This window comes from Sciurus carolinensis, chromosome 7, assembly GCF_902686445.1.
Source record: "Sciurus carolinensis chromosome 7, mSciCar1.2, whole genome shotgun sequence".
NCBI lineage: Eukaryota > Metazoa > Chordata > Mammalia > Rodentia > Sciuridae > Sciurus > Sciurus carolinensis.
The window spans coordinates 47850385-47866073 of NC_062219.1; the positions used below are offsets into that span (position 1 = coordinate 47850385).

Consider the following 15689-nt stretch of genomic DNA (forward strand, 5'->3'; position numbering starts at 1 on the left):
ACAATTTAGTTTTAAGACTTGAACACTGGATTTGGCAGACAGCTTTTCAACATAGTTTTAGTTCTTTGAACCTGTCCCCACAGTTCTCTTCCCACTCCCGAGCTTCCAAGATAGTAGCAGCCAGAGGATCAGTGTGTGTGGAAACCCATAGAAGTCATTTGACCACAGTTCCACTGAACGACTGGCCCCACACATTCTGATATTTTTATAGAAACTTTGGGGGTGAAATCCTTATTATTAGACCAAATTAATCAAGAAAACTTGAAGTAGACGGAGAAAAGCAACAAATACCTCAGGCACATACAAGAAGTAAAGGTTACTTCTGTTTTGCTTTCACATTCTCGCCCCCAAATAATCGAGAAAATTCCATCCCCATACCTAGTGCCCTCCTCCCTATTTGGTAGAAGGGAGGCAGTGCTGCACAGTGAGTAGCGTTAGGCAACAAGGAAACAAAACAAAACAAGACAAAACAGGAGAATAAACAAGGATGAAGGAAGGATGCAGGCTTCCTGCAATAAATGAGTGGCTCATCCTGCACCGGGCAACTCACACAGACGGCAGCCCCGAGGAGGACAGATGGGGTTGTCACAGGAGTTGGGTTGTGATGGGCTGTGGGGTACAGGGTGGGGAGAAGACTTGTAGCACAAAGTCATTGTCACCCGATGTCTACCTTCTTTAGATCACAGAGAGCTTTATTTTTACTCAAAAATGCAATTCTTATTCAAGATACACTGAAACTTAAAAGCAAATGTTACACACATATGACAAGAGTATTATCTCTACGTGACAAACACATCTTTCTGGGTAACTCTGAATTCCATTATTGCTTGAAGGCTCTCAATGCCTGCCCTCTTTCGTCCATCCCCAGTTAGCATGTATAATCCCAGTCCCTTCCTTTGTCCTTGTCTTCCCTCAGATACATTCCCTCAGTTGGTAAATAAAAGCATAGATTATTAATACATCGGTCTAATCTGAAAGTTCCTTCATAGCATTAAGACATAAAAAGACAACAAAACCTGCAAAACTTTAAATGAACGAGACCTACAAACTTTAAAAAAAAAACCTTTAAAAACAAAATTTATTAGTATTGGCAGAAAATTAGAGAAGTAGGACAAAGAGAAAAGCTATGGAAAAGGAAGAGTAAAAACAAGAAAACAAAAGTCAACTAGAAAATATTTTTCTTCCCTGGCCCTGAAATGATGGGGAATAAGATGCCAGTGATATTGCTTTTTTTTTTCTTCAAAGAAAATAAATATTAACTTTAAAATAACTAAGATTTTTATGCAACTGCATGATTAGGAAAATAGATGGGTCACTAAGATGGTATTTTGTTACAGGGGATAAAGGCTACTGTTGAACTTGATTGAGGTTAATGTGATTTTTTTCTAGCCTATTCGTAAACCTAGTTTCCTTTAGGTAACTGTTTTTATAAGTTTACTGTGTATTCTTCCCAGTGTTTTTTGCAGAAATCTTATTTATCCACCCCTCCCACTCTATTTATATAAAAAACATAAATGTATACAGCTCTATATGTACCATGCTTTATTTTTTAAGGAGAACAGATTATTTATGTGTAAATACACAGTAGTTTATTGGCCCACTGCCTGTATAAAATTTGTATTCAAGTGGAGTTCAAAGTGATAGACAAAGACAATATGTAGTTTATTCATTTAAAGTTTAAACTGGGTATGTGCCTTGCTTCTCATCTTTTGCTTTAGGAACTAGGTTATAAAGTACAACTTTGTTATATGTCATTACAATGGTATGAATAGTACAGGTAGGTGAATACATCTGTGGTTTCTGATTGATTGAAAACCATTTTAAATTGTTTGTTTTAGTCTTTCAAAGGCAGTGTTCAAATTTACTAACCTGAATCAGGTGTTACATCACTTATTCTTTTTTTTATGATTAAATACTGAATTCTTCAATTGGAATAAAATATTCTTGTCTTACACGGTAGATAATAAAAAGGAATAATGTATACACATTAAGCATAAATGAAAAGAGAAAACCAGTGCAAAATGCAACAGACAATACATCTCTAAAATATTGCAAAGGCTGATACCAGGACAATACTACTTCAGAAAGGTGCCAGCAAAATGGTGAACATGTGAAAACAAGGAAAAATAATGCTTTTATAGGGTGCAGAAAGTTTCCCAGAATCAGACAGAGTTCATGCATCTCTGCACCCAGAATACACTTAGAGAATAATTTAACCATGACAATGGGGACTACAGAAAATGGTATCTTGTGTATAAACTTGGCCTCTCTAATAGCCTCTTTATGTGCATGGAACATCTTGACATTGTTCATGTTTGACTGCCAATATTTCACATATCCTCCGTGGTCTGCTGTCAATATCTACATGTCATTATGTGACCAAGTCATGGCCCTCACTGGGCTATCGTGAGCCTGTAATATTGTTTCAGAATTGAAAGGGAGCTCATTCCACAAGGTGAACTCTCCACTAGAAGCTCCAGTGGCTTATTCTTAAAATATGGTTTTAAAAAATAGATGATTGACAGGGCACCAAGAAAGTGGCTGCTGAATTCAGAGAGGTATTTGCGTTGGTAACAAGAACCAAAACTGAACATCAGTACTAAAAAGTGACAAGAAAACTGAATAATAAGAAATATTATCTCCCCTGGATTATGCCAGATGTTTGGGGTGGCCTGGAGAACTCAGGAAACTGCATAATGTGTCACTACCATGACTGTGTTTTCTATCAATGCCCATAAGTACTGAAGTCATGCAAACTACTTGTATTTTTACTAGCCCAAATGCAGAAATATTCCAGTGCTATATCACATTCAGTTGGCCATATATAAAAATCTGTACCCTCCCTGTCAAAAGCAAGTCCTGTTCTATTATACTAGCTCCACTCCAAATCAGCATGGGGAGTAAAAAACAAAACAGAAAGAACAAAGCAGTTGTTAAGGAATGTGGTTGCTTTTGAAAATCTTGAATGCTGTTGTTTATTTTTATCTCATTCAAGAAAAACAGTTTTAGTCTCAAAACCATTTATTATTTTTCATCTACAAGACATTATGGTCAAGCTAAGGAATGTAACATGCTATCTCTGTGAAGAGAAATATCTCCTAATTATTAATCCTGAGGCAAAAACAAGACAAACATTGTTTTATTTTTAGGTTGATGGGTAAAATAAAAGAAGAACAAATAAGGAATTATTTAATTCCATCATCAAAAACACCCACATATTTCTCAGGGAGAACCACTCCCTTTCGTAATTAAATTAACCTGTAAACTTACCAAATAAACATCATGAACAGTGTACTTTCAAACTGCTTTAACACTACCTCACTGTTCTAGCATTTTTTTACAAAAGCAAATACAAAGTTTTGTGTGTTTTTTCTAATCGACATTTTGCTGCAAGACTTAAAATAAGGCTAACATAAAAATTCAAAAACACAAACATGATCACCTGCAGCATATGGTCAATCTGTCGTCCCAGTTCAGAAAAGAAAACAAGTAATAACCATGTCTCCTCCTAATAGGAAACTGCATTCCCATGGAGAGTGATAGGGTACAGGATTGGAAAAAGTTCAAGGTTCACTAATGGCATCTTTTAGTTTGGCCCAAAATACCACTTCAGATATTTTTGTTTTGTTAAAATATTAAGTGTATTTACCAACTATTTTTAAATTTTACACATTTTAATAAAGTGTTAACACTGATACCAGGAAACCCAAAACTAAAATCAATAGATAATTATATTACTGCTGTTCTGAGGGAAAAAAGATACATTACCAATCTACATTACCAATCTGATTTGGAAGCCATGTTTTAACATCTCCTTGGTCAATCACTTCCTCTAGCATATCACCAAAATAAAACAGATAAACAATATACATTATTTTACATTGAAAATGCTAGGAAAATTTTTTGGTATATAGTAAGACCGATTTTCCCCCCTGAAACTTATCAAATTGCATTTGTGTATGTGTATGTGTGTGTGTGTGTGTGTGTGTGTGTGACACACACGTACATGTACATACATACATATATGTTTATCTCCCCCTCCAAACACCCAAAAAAAGTAAGAAAATAATTCTTTCAAGGTCAAAACTTTAGTTCAACAAGACTTAGCCCCACATCATATAAAACACAGAAATAGAAATTACTAAAACATGAAAAAAGTCCTTAGGTTGAACCATATGGAACTGCCAATATTTGACTATTTTGATGTACAAAAATGGCAATTTCCCATGGTGCAGCCTAATATATTCCTGAATTCTGAAAAATGGAGGCACTTATATTTGAATAAGACTTGATTCAAGGGAACTTAAAAATTGGAACAAAATGTTTACAACTTGAACTTTAAATGAAAAAAAAGTTCCTGCATATTATCTTTTTCTATTAGTTTGAACTCCAGTTGCACAGAGACTCTAGAAAACACTATGCTTAAAAATAAAGTGAGTGCACTCATTTGACAACTGATATTATGTCTCTGATAGACTTAAATTCACCTTCGAGGTATCTGTGAGACTTTTAGAGCTGATCTTTGTATATATTCTATGTGAGAACATGATTTTAAAATATACCAAATTTTTATGTGTATCATTTAACATATCTTATAAGAGCTAAAAACATATAAGGTTATAATTTTTATAAATTTGGAAGAATGCTTAATTCCAATTAACTCTACTACTTAAAACATTTATATGTGTATATTTGCATATGTACATATATATTCATATTTGTAACACATTTTATAAGTAAAACATACTTGGTTAATTGTTATATATTATACTTCTTCAAATGATTAAGATTTTACTTGTTTTCCAAAAGCAATGTAGTTCAGCCATCTAGTGGTAAAGTATAAAGTAATGCTTTCTCTCTATTTTATTATGCTACCAAAAAGAACATGAACGGTATGGAAGAGAAATATAGGTTGTTTAAACCTACTGTTTCTTTCCTTTGGTGAGCTCACAAAGCTCAATCAAGAACTCAGCAGCATTTTCTTACTGGACCTTTAACTGTTCAAAATTAACATGGCCAAGTATTAATTTTAAACTTATTTTTATTATATTTTATGAGTTATGTAATTATAAAGCATTCTATCAAAAATTTAATTACCCTGACAAGTAGATGTGGCCCTATCTACACCTGCCAATACAAATCATAAACCTGTCAGGGATGTGGCATAGTTGAAATGGGCTTGAGATATAAAAGGCACAAAGCAATACAGAAGGCAGTACCACAGTTGCTGTGGGAGCAGAGGCAAAGGAATGGTCAAACTTGACCACAGCTTCTTGGAGATGTATTCTGGGTTAAACTGCAGAAGATGAAATAATTCACCATATGGACAGTGGGATATTCAGACACAATGATCTATGTATACAAAGATAAAGGAAAAAGAACATGGCACATTAAGAGACTTTCAAGTAATCTGCCATGATTACAACTAAGTCTACATATGTAAACATGGAGAAAGAGTCAGAGAAGGGGCAGGAAATCTACATTGTTTGTGACAAACTATGTTATAGCCCCTTCCCACCTTCTATGCTATTGTGTTTTCTCTCATGTCTTCATGTCTGTCTGTGCAAAGGATCAATCATCTCCACACCAGATCCCTCTCTGGAACTCTAAGCCCACACAAACAAATAACTGAGGTTCAGCAGATACTTCCAACTCCACATATTTAAAGACAGAATCATCATTTTTCAAAGTTCAACTGATTTTCTTGTCCTCCAGATCTAAATGACTGGAGATACAAACCTTCAAATGATCAAGCTGAAAACCTCAAAGTCATTCCTTTATTTCTACTCTCCCAATCAGAATGTAGGATCCTGTACAGTCTATCTCCTTACTATACCTTGTAAACCCCTTCTTTTTTTAACCCCTCTGGGACTCCTGAGTTTAGCTATATATCTGTATCACTTTTTATCAGGAAAATGCTGATTGTCTCCTGACCCCTAACTGCCTTTATCTAATGCATTTCCAACAAGACATTGGAAATAAGGGACTGGAGAAGAGGCAAGTGATCCTAGGTAGGGAGCATATATAGGACAAAGTCCCATGTGAGCTGGGTGTGGTGGCACATGCCTGTAATCCCTGAGACTAGGAGGCAGAAGCAAGAGGAGCCTAAATTCAAGGCCAACCTAGGGAACTTAATGACACCCCATCTCAATAAATAAATAAAATTAAAAGAATTGGGAATATATCTCAGTGGTAGAGCATTCCTGGCTTCAATTCCCAGTATCAAAAAAACAAAAAACAAAATCAAATTTGTTTGAGAATGTAGGTAGTTTCTGTAGTACAAAGAAAAGGACCCCACATAGGACCTTTAGAAATCCCAATACTCTTTAGATGAGCAAATGAAAGAATAATTCAGGAAACAAGACAAAAAAAGAAAGTCCTTGTTGATAGGGAAAGCAGGAGAGACAGAGGCAGTAAGAAATCCAAAAGAGGAGAGGGCTTTGAGAAAGGGTGATTCATAAAGCGAGATGTGTGGAAGAACGGCAATGGCAACATGGCTAATGAAAGCAGTTTGCTGGATGTAGCAATCTGAAGTTTCTGATTGACCTTATCAAAAACAGGATGGTGAGTCGGGCACAGTGACATATGCCTGTATGTCCCAGCAACTCAGGAGGTTGAGGCAGGAAGATTTCAAGTTTGAGACCAGCCTCAGTCACTTAGTGAGGCCCCAAGCAACACAAGTGAGAACCTGTCTTAAAATAAAAAATAAAAAGGGCTGGGGATGTGACTCAGCGGTTAAGCACCCCTAGGTTCCAGCTCTGGTACCAAACAAACAAACAAAAAACAAAACAAAACAAAACAAAACAAAACAAAACAGAAAACAAAACCGAGGTGATGGCAAGAACTGTATTAGAGTTGTAAAAAAAAAAAAACAAAAAACAAAACAAACTACAACAAAAAACTCCCAGGAAACAGAAAAGTATTGGACAATCTAAGGAAGCAGTACTGCTGTGAAGAAAGGGAGGGAAAGAGGAAAGAGAAGGAACTGTAGGTGGTAGGTTCTCTTCCTGCTTTACAGCATGCACAGTCTTGAAGATCTTAAAGAGCTCCAACAAGGATGTGCCGAAGATGGGACAGAGAATAAAAGTCCTAAGAAAGGCAGCGGGGGATGAATCCAGTACTCAGCAGGCAGACTGCCTTGGAGAAAGAGCAGGGCAGCTCACTCTCCGACACAGTGGTATGGGGTAATCACCCTCACAGGTGACTTTAAAGGTAGAGGGGAGAGGAGATGAAAAAATTATCTAATGTGTTTTCCTTGTTTTTGAAACAAGAGGCAAAGGGACATACCACGGTGAAGAAGTAGAGTCAGCATGAAAGGGATGGATGTTAAGAGGTAAAAGAAGCAGGCAACTGCTGCTGCCCCGTTAGAGTTAAAACACTCATCATCGTTAGATGAAGAAAAAAAAAATAGTTACCCCTCTATCTCCCAATCATCCACTCTCATTTCAAATTCTGAACCTTTAAACTCATCTGCCACTTACATTTCAGAAGTTAACTATATTGAAATGATAATGAAAATGAAGACAGTGCATCCTCCTTTTAAAGGAGACTATAAATACGAACTTGATTCTCTCTCCTCCAAAATTTCCATTTCTCCTTGTCCTCTGGAAGGAAGGGCGTACCAGAATCAACTAGGTCACTGTAATCCTGCATCTTAGTCAAGAGAACTCAGTGAAATAAAATAGTTGTTTTCAATGAAGTTGGCATCAATTACTGCCCAAATAACATGTCCTTACAAAGCTTTAGAAGACAAAATAAACATGTTGGTGTTCCAGAAACAAAAGAATATTTGATGAGACAAAACTATCAGTTTAAAAATGTCTCAATAATCAAGAAAAGAGTTATTATTCACAGGCTATAGTGAAGTATTTTGTTGCTGCTATTTTTTAAACTGAAAGTTTGTTTGCTGTGGTAGTCTAAGCTGGTTTTTATTTTAGACAAGTTAAAATGAATAGTCTTTTTTTGTTGGGGAGGGTACTGGGGATTGAACTCAGGGGCACTCGATCACTGAGCTACATCCTTAGTCCTATTTTGTATTTTATTTAGAGACAGGGTCTCACTGACTTGCTTGATGCCTCACTTTTGTTGAGACTAGCTTTGAATTCATGATCCTCCTGCCTCAGCCTCCTGAGCCACTGGGATTACAGGCTTGTGCCGCCACACTGGGCAAAATGAACAGTCTTTATTAGAATTACAAATGTGACATAGGAATATAAAGCAAAAATTTCTAACACACTATCTATAATTATACTTAACCCTAAATTTAACAATCCCACATGTTTTTCAATATTTACATGTATTATTTTTTCTAGATGACATCATGAATTTTTAAATACACCACAGACCACATATAGATTACTTAAGTATTAATAGCCTGACATTAACAAACCTAAAGAAGGAATATCATATAAATGCTCAATATATTTCAAGTGAGCAAATAAATGAATTAAGGGAATAAAATTTGGGTCTTTTAACCATACAATCACTTAGAAGATATAAATCAGAAGCAGTATAACTTAAAAACATAAAGAATTTTTCTTTCTGCAAAATTTGTTTTGAAAAACAAATTACGCAAGAAAAACATGCATTGTATAAAGGTATCTGCACATATGAATGAGAACCAAAATGCTGGTCAAAAGGCCCACACAGACTGTCTTGAAGATGCGAGGGTGGGTGGTCTGCATACAAGTAGATGGTGCAGACACCAAGGCTGGCCAGGATGACTGACCAAAGGCAAAAGGGGAGTGGTCAGGTGAAATAAGTTGCAATTAAGAGCTGCAAATTCAAATCCCTGGGCAAATTCAGAAAGATACATAAATCCAGAGATGTCAAGATTTCAATCGATGGGATAACATTTTTAAATGCCATAGTCTTCAAATGCCATCTTATTCACTCATTTATCAAAGTCCTAAAATCACATAACATGAAAGTTTCTACTCATAAAAATATAAATGTCAATCACAGTATCTAACTTAACTTATATAATGACTAAATGTGAATGCTGTATATATGACTTATAATTTTGGTAGTATTCCCAAACTCACATTTATTACTAGATAAATAATACTCCAAGACTCTCCAGCTTTCCAACTTTGATATTCTATTAAATTATAATATGACAGAAAACAACAGCAAGTAATATCAAATAAAAATAAAATTACTAAATACTGTTAGATTAATGCCTCAATCTCTAAAAGTAAGGGAAAGTGCCTAAAAGTCATTCTTGTCTAGTTACTTCTCTCCATTTTCACTATACCATTTAATCCAAGACCTCATTTTCTTAACCCGACCATTGACTCCCTTATTATGTTCTCCATAGTGCAGCCTGGAATTATCTTTTAAAAACACTCATCTAATTAGGCCACTCTTCTACAAAACTCCTTCAAGTTTTGGTCTCTTGTTGCCTTTGTAAAAGACCAGCCTCTGTGACAGGGCCAACAAAAAACTACACAATCCAGCTCATAAACACTCTGAGTCTCAATGCACACAGCCTACATGCCTCTTTTCTGCTGCTCCCCATAGCTTGGAAGCAATCATCAAAGGGAGATACTACAGAGAAGGAGGGCATAACAATATGCCAACACATTCAACTGTACCCACCTATGTGTGGGGAGGTGGGCAGGAACTGTAGATAAAAGTCTGGAGCCCTAATCCTGATTCTTTGTATAAATCAAATTCCATATCTCAATTTCTTTACCTCTAAAGAAAGAGGACTTTTTGAAAACACCTCTATTTGAATCCTCAAGCTCTGATTCCATAACTCTTTTCAACATTTCTTGTACATGGAGATTTCAGATTCAAGGGTTTTACCTCAAACCTCCACAGGATTTGTTGCATCAACATTAAGTTCAACTTTTTTCTTTTTTAATCAGTGTCTGCAGTAGGCATTTGAGCTCTTTAGAAAATAACTATTTCACCAAAATCTAGATACCCTTTTGACGGCTGTCCTTTGATTCACCTTTATTAAAAGCAACAGTGCTATGTACTTCACTATTGAAATACCACACTGTTTTGAAAGCTCCATCTCAGACTCAACTTATTTATTCTACTGAAGAAGCCTTTGAATAGGTCACTGTTCTGTTAATACTGGCATGGAAATAATTTAGAAGATTATAATCCTAAAAATTCAGAGTCAGTCCAGTAAAGACATAATGTCTATTTGATTTCCTGTCACACATAGTGGGAGGAAGCTTAAGTTAGTGTATAGAAATGGCTTACATTACTCTGAAATTTCAGTGATAAAAACAGATACTTAAGCTATTAATTATGAAAATATTCTCAATTAAAAACTTTTGAAGTCACCAAGTAAATTGTGTTGAATTTACTAATAATATCATCTACACCTTCAAATTCAAAACCAAATGTATAATTACCCCCAAATGCCCTGTCCAGAAAAATAAATTTTGAGAATTTTATTGACTTAAGTGCACTGTGTGTATCCATGGATTATGTACCTGTCTTATAAGAAAGAAAAATTTAGGACATGTAAAAAAAGTTGAAAATCCAAACATCTAGAAAAAATTTACAAAAAATGGTCAATTCCCATCACTTAAATGTTTAGTATGTTTTAGTGATTAAAAACAAAAAGCACACATACACACACAAAGAACTGGCTCTGTAGAATATGCTGCAAACTTATATATCAATGTCATGTGATATTTATTTATTGAAAATATTTCTTTGGTTAGATATTTATTATCATTTCATTTTGATTTACTTATGGAAATAACTGCCTATAAAGTCAATCACTCAATAAATGGTTTTAAAAAATCAGTATATTAAAGCATACCTCAGTATTAAACTTTACTTGGGTCATCTGCTTCCTTCCAGTAGAGAAAAATAAGAAAAACAAAAAATTCCTCAAAAAAACATTTTAGTTATTAACAAGTTTGGCATATGAACTATCCAACTTTATTTCTTCCCTAACAAAAAAACTTGTGCAATGAAAAAAATACATATAACAAACATATTAATACTTCTATTAACATGTTCACATTTCCAGAATACAATGAAAATCGATATTCACAATGATCTCAAGCAAAAAATGTACAGTAACTATAATTATAGGGTTAACTGTTACCTATAACTGTATTCAAATCCACCAAAGAGGAGGTAATCTTTGGAAGGTATGTTCTATAAGTTGCAATAAAAACAAATGGCTACTTTGTCTTTTTCAAAAGATTGTTAAAAATATTTTGACTGTTAAAAATTTTTTTTGGAACAGAATATACTTCTACAAGATATGATATTCTAAATGTAAAGACAGGAATAAATGAGAAGTATCCCTCTAACCTCTGCCCCCAAATTACTCAATTCCCCTCTCAAAGCAATCATTCTTTCCAGTTTCTTTCCATCTTTAGGCAAGGTATACTGGATATTCTTTTTTGTGTATAGGGCTGGGGATTGAACCCAGGGCTTCACACATGCCAGGCAAGTTTTCTACCACTAAGCTATATCTCTAGCCTGAGATATTCTTAATATATCAATCATTTGTATGTATTCTACCCAGATGTTTTCATATGCTCTAATTTATACAAATTTTTTCTACTACATATGTTCTGGATGTCCTTTCATAGTTTATAATGAGGTTTCTTTGTCTTTTTAATGTCTACTTAATGTATCATTGTATAGAGATACAAAATGTACCTAGTCCTTTGTTCATAAAATATTTGAGTAGTTTCCTATTGCTATTAACAAGGTGCAAAAATAAATGTATATATAATATAAATCATTAAGTATAATTTATTATAAATGGAATTCTTGGATGGGAGTATGGACATTTACAATTATTGAAGTTCATATTAACTTACACTTCCTGTCATAGTTCCTATTTGCAATTTCTATTTTTGTTGTTGTTTTTAAAAATTAGAATAGAACCTTACTTGTGGACTAAATATTTTAAAAATGATTTTACACATTAAAGTATGCAAAAAATTTTGGTACATTAATCTTGACTTTTATCATGTAAGATTTTTTTTAAATGTCAAATAGTTTGTAATCAAAAGAAACTGTTTAACTTAATATTTATATGGAATAACTTCAGCATTACAAATGAAAAACTAAAACAAATACCATTTAAACTTGCATTTATATTACAATTTTATGTTGGTTACATTTTTTTGAGAGACAGTGTAGGATAAAACAATGTGCTTGGAATTTCTAGAAAAGTATACTGTCCTTACTTTATGAAAACGACCCTGTTCTATACAGAGAATGCATTTGAGACATTTCTCTAGCTGGGATGAGAGCCCCTGTTGCTTGATATAGGTTCCTTTCAGATCATTAGTCCACACCTGGGAGATAAAGGGGATGACGGTCTATGGCTGGGGGTGGGCAGGAGCCCATATGACCTCATTAACACCATGTTCACTCTGAGTCACAGAATCCTCCAAATGAGCATCCATCAGATGACCAGAAAACGTGGTGGTTTTTGAAGCTCTGATATCTATATTACACAGAACTGATATTTTTAAAACCACATACAATCTTGTTTTAACAAAATAGCTTTCACATTCAGTTTTAAGCAATTTCTTATGAATAATCTGTACAGCTTTGCATAGGTTTAAAACCATGACTATTTCCTGCTTTGTGAACTGTTCTTATACTTCTTTTACTACTCAATTGGATTACTGTTTTGTTTTTAATACTTTTCTAAGAACCTCTTTATTATTAGCCCCTTATCTATTATATAAGCTGAAATTTTTTCTATGTTGTTATTTATCTTTCATTTTGCTTGTATTTTTTTCATATGAAGAATTTTTATAATGTCAGAATCACATTTCTTTTATGATTTCCGGGTCTGAGGTCACAATTCAAATGACTTTCTAACTCCAGGATTTGAAAAAAAAAAAAAAATATATATATATATATACATATATATATTGTACATATATAAATTTTTCCCCTTTATTTTCCACTGGTCATTTGAAATTTTTTTTTATTGCTTATATCTTTAATCTCTGTGGAATTTGTTTTGATACTAGGTGTGAGGTAAGACAAAATTTTATATTTTCTGATGACAGTCCACAGGTCAAATGCTTATTAAATAACCTATTTTTTTTTCACTACTTTGAAATGCTACCTTTACCATACACTAAATTTCCCAGGCCCTTTCAATTTATTTCTGGGCTTTCTAATCAGTTTGAATAGTATGAATTTTAAATAATACATATCGAAAAGAATTTATAGTATACTAAAATTTAAGAAACATAAATTATGTTGTTTCATAATTATAGGAAACTATGTGATACAGATAAAATAAATATCTCTTCTAGCCTTAACTCTAATTTGCTAATTCATTTTACAATAATTCATCTCACCTTTCCTTTCCTTTGACACATACATTCTTTAAGGAGAAAGTTTCAAAGTGACCAGCTAAGAATTTCCCTGGCTTTAACCCAAAGACAGTTCATTCCCTCATTGTGAGTGAGGCAACTCCAATTACTTAAGTCCCACAGCTTCAGAGAAATTTCTTCTTCCCTCTTTTAGCTGAACCTGAGAGGTAAAGCATGAACAAGTCCATTTAGTAAGTGAACATCATCGACTGATGCCATTTACTCAAAAAGCAGAGTCAACTTTTTTCTGCATCTTGGATAATGCTTTATTTGATTTGATTCCCTTTAATCATACACTAGGCTCAAATTTCAAATTACTTATATTCCCTTATCCTATCCCAGGGATTTTCTTTGCCTCATATTCTGCCCACCACACAAAATATAAAAAATTTTTTTTCTTACTGCTACACTATAACCATGAAAACAAGTTAAGACGTGGGACATGTGGCTGGTAAGCATGCTCATGTTAACTGATGGGGAAGAGAAAGACATCCCTCTCTGCTGTGCTTCCCCCAAAAGCAAATAGGGGAAAACATCTGACTGGTATAGTGCACTGTGGAAAAACTAGACTTGCACACCAAATTAAAATAATAATCAAACAAACACAAAACTCTGGGCAGGTGTCCACTGTTCTTAGATACCATCACAAAAATGTTAAAAGAAGTTGAAAAGGTACAAAAAAATTCTCCTTGATTCGTTTACAAATGTAATTTTCAGCTCAGTCACACAATTAATGTTTTAAAGCTGAAACGGTATCTAAACAAGAGACTGGATGACTAAAAAACTAAAAATGAATAATAAGTTTAAAATGAAACAAGTTATTTTTATATTTTATTGGGTGAGAATGTAAATCTGATTTTTAAATCACTGAGAATAATTTAAAGAAAGCTCTAAAATACTGAGTGGATTATATAATATGGTAAATAAATAATTATTAGATAAGCAATGAAGAGAAAATCATCTCAAGAACAAATCATAAATTTACAATAGCAGGACTTCTAACAAAAGAACAGGGATCTATTTTAATATCTTAAATGAAAGTGAACCTTACGGATCTGTCATCAAACAATGATATTACCACTGTCTTTATTAAGGGATAATATATGAACAGAGAAGGTTTTTCATTTTGAAAAGCAGCATTCCTTTTTTAACCACTGATTGTTATTATTTTTTTAGAATTTCACATGAAGAGTTATTGAACTCAGACGTTAGTAAGTCAGGTATCTGGTGGTACATTCAATAAACTGTATCTCATCTTTCTTAACAAATTCATTTAGAGGCATTTAATAGTAAGCAATTATCAACTGTCTTCCATAACATAACACTTTGCAGAGCAAGAGAGAATTTAAAGAATTAGAGGGAGGATTTTAATTCATTATGACATCTCAAACATATATGGCTTCCATGTTCTATAAATTTGCTGACATACTAAAACACATTCCATTTCTTGTATGTCAATCTGATCAAACCTGTGACAGATACATTTATCCTGAAACTATTTTAACACCACAGTCCAGTGGAATCCTTTTTCCTTGAGTTATCTCTCCACCACTGGCAACTAGTATATTTTAAAACAAATCCAACAGTTTCCAAAAAGTTTTACGAAGGACAGTCAGTGCCATCAGACAGATCGCTTGTTTGAAAGTCTGCTTCTGAACTACGTGCCGAACAGCAGCTTCATTCTCCATCCTGTGTATTTGCCACTGGGATGGGGTGAAGGAGCTCAGAGTCATCGGGGACAAATACCACTGGCTTGCCACTCCTGGTTTACTTTCTGCTATCACACCCTTCCCTTAAGGATTATATTAATGGTGTGAGGTCTAAATAACAGTTGTCCCAAAGTCTGGTGTGGATTACAAATAAACTCTCCAAGAGTCCATTTACTAGCTTATTGGAAGTCAAGATTAATTTAAATACATCCAAATATTTGAGTTCTAAACTTAGAGTTGTTTTAAAAATAATATAGAAAACCAGGAAAAACAAATTCAATAAATATATTTAGCAGCTCAGTATATGTGAATGGAAACTGATATTCTCCTTTAAGTTTATATTTTAATGTTATAATAAGAATATTCAACTTTATACTTTCTATTATAATAAGGATTCTAGTTATATAAAATCCCAGGAAATATTTACTTCTGAATGGAGACTGGCTGATACAACTAATAAAAGAGCTCTGGATAGACTTATTATAAAAATACAAATGATCATATTTATTTGACAATGACAAAGATCATAATAAAAAAGCTCCCAATCTGTTTGTTTTTCTCAAATTATAAAAAGGTTACATCATTTTACCCACTTCTGTATATTTATAGAAGGTTATAAATATCTTACTAATTGTTCTAGATTAAT

General features: G+C 33.8%; 2 protein-coding genes and 1 pseudogene across 3 annotated transcripts in view; 1 reads left to right on the forward strand and 2 right to left on the reverse strand.

The window, feature by feature from the left end:
• The window catches only part of Nt5dc1 (5'-nucleotidase domain containing 1), a 132484-nt gene that overhangs the window by 81779 nt on the left and 35016 nt on the right, over positions 1–15689 (reverse strand). The gene's annotated exons all lie outside the window — the stretch shown is intronic.
• Positions 1–15689, forward strand: part of Col10a1 (collagen type X alpha 1 chain) — a 35479-nt gene that overhangs the window by 1207 nt on the left and 18583 nt on the right. The gene's annotated exons all lie outside the window — the stretch shown is intronic.
• Positions 1909–15067, reverse strand: LOC124988424 (uncharacterized; annotated as a pseudogene).